This window comes from Penaeus monodon, chromosome 33 (assembly GCF_015228065.2).
Source record: "Penaeus monodon isolate SGIC_2016 chromosome 33, NSTDA_Pmon_1, whole genome shotgun sequence".
NCBI classification, from domain to species: domain Eukaryota; kingdom Metazoa; phylum Arthropoda; class Malacostraca; order Decapoda; family Penaeidae; genus Penaeus; species Penaeus monodon.
The window spans coordinates 19075664-19078151 of NC_051418.1; positions in this window are offsets into that span (position 1 = coordinate 19075664).

Here is a 2488-nt window from a genome sequence, read left to right on the forward strand (position 1 = left end):
AGAGAGCTTGAACGAGTGTTCAGAGAAACGCCTCTCTACTAATTGCGTTCCTCAAGATCATCACTCATTTGGGATCTTGTAAAAGTATCTGGAAGGTTGTTTGAATAGTATATGTGTCTTTTACTTTCTGGATTCCACATTCCATTAAAGTACACAACAGTTTAACTTCTTCATATAAACGAAAGCAATCAGGAAAATACAAACGGGACAAGAAATAAAAGCAATGAGCGTTGGTATTTTCTTTCAGAGTGGCAACCTTGCATAAACAACCGAAACAGTTTGCTTTTCCTTAAACATGTGGCAACCTTGCATAAACAATCAGTAATATGTATCCGATGTCGTAAGTTACCAACAGTAAAAGAATAATGACAAAAGTAAACTCTCAGTTTCAGGTCTGTGTTTGAGTGTTTTCACTTACAGACCTAAGCCCGCGAAAATTATTGGGAGAATCGCCCGTTACACGCTGTGCAGTCAGTGACTGAAAAATTAATGTGCCTTTCTGCTGATAGCCAGCAAGTGACCTTGCATTGCGGCAGCCAGGTTATGGCGTTCTGCGTAGATGGTTTATGGCAAGGTCACTTGCCATATACAGCCTTGTTGCTCATCTTGGTTCACCGCGAACTCTGCGCAACGGCAAAGGTTAATACACATCTTTTACATATATTCTGGCCAGGAAGAGCTCTTTTCTTCATATATGAAAAACGCTTATGGGGTATCTGGGTTATTGCGAGCGGTTTCGAGTATGAACACATTTTTGGGGCAAATTTAATTTGAGCGCATGAAGTGTGCGTTTGATTGACGGCTGGTGTGCGCGATTAGTGGTTCTTTGAAATATTGAATATTTTCTGTACCTGCAGTTCCCGACGCCGGTTTACTTAGTGGAAAGCAGTCCAAAAACAAGACCGTTGTGAATATAAGGTTAATTTTTAGAGAGCCTTGGTTGCATCTTTTCCCAACGTCGGTCACGTCCTCCCTCACACTGCCTCTGTGGCGGGCCTTCTGAGCAAGGAAATTGATGGGTAGGAGTAACTCTGATCATACCTTAGATATAACCCTAACCATTAATCTCTTACAGTTATATATACTTTTTGGAGAATGAAGACTTACACCTTTTCTCCATACAAAGAACATATTAAACCTTTTAAAGGGCATATGAAAACTGCGCGTAAGACACGTTTTATGAAACGTATACGTGGCGAATAAAACAAATATATATAGAAAACCGCAAGTGAGCATTGGAATTTAAATCGGTTTTATATTCACTCATTTTTGCATACGTGAAAAGGCAATCGGTCTGATTATCGCTTTCAAGCATCATGAATCTTCAGTCATTACCTGTACTGCTTAAGTGAAAATCCCGTGCAAAGAGCTTTTCAAGAAATACGCCTTTGGGAAGAGGATGCGTTAGTTGTTATGCAAGGTCTCCACTAACAGCATGGCCCGTACGCAGGCTTGATTCGGAACTGTACCTACTCCGCATATTGACAAGAAGTTAGTGTTGTTGATCCAAGTACTAAAAATTCAGAGAGAAAAAGACATATCTTCTTAATATCTGTTTAAATCCAATACTTCGTATTTGTGAGCTAAAGACATTCCGAAGGTTAAATCTAATCATTAATTCATCGCAATTTTTCATTCACAAAATACAATCATGTATTCTTATGTTTGAAGAGATCTCGCATTTCATCTTATGCAATAGTAGAAAGAAAGAAAAGGTCTTTAGGCATACCAGATCATCTAGTTGCAACATTTTGATTAACTGGAAGCTTAAAGTCATTGCGTATCTTTGTTTGACTCTAGTTTTTCAGACTAATTTGCGAGGGAACGGATAGGATTCGTTCCCTTCGCCGTGCCCCGGTCAGCCAACCACTCCAGTGACATTTCTGTTGGATTAACGCCACATAAAGATCCGACCTCATTGCCTTTCACGATTCCGCGTCTCGTTAGGTGCACCAAACTTAAGGAGGTAGCAAAGGGAACACAAAGGAAACCCACTTCTTATGGGGAGCAACAGGAAGGAAGCGGGAAACATGAGGCGTATAAGCTCGAGCTGTACGTCAAGGAAACCTTAGCTTGGATGCCTCGGTACCGGAGAAAAGATTAAAGGATGTTGTCGTCTTGCTGTATATTTAGCACTGGTGAAAGGAACGATAAACAGACACACGAACTTGCTGAAGGTGAATTACGATTTGATGTGACTACTTACAAGAATTCACTTCCACAAAGATAATATCACGAACACAAATTATCTTGTCAAATCGATTGAGAAAATGAGAATGCCTTGGGGTGGACCGTTCAGACAAAGACGAGGCAGTCGAGAAGGACGATGTGTCAGTGGCATTTTCTGAAAGCAAACAATAATTTCTTGACACTGAGTAGGTGTCTATTTTATATTACATATCAGAAAAATATCACATCAAGTAGCTAAATACATTGATTTAGCGAAGTTTGGAAGAAGAAAAATGATAAAATGCCTGTTAAAATAGTT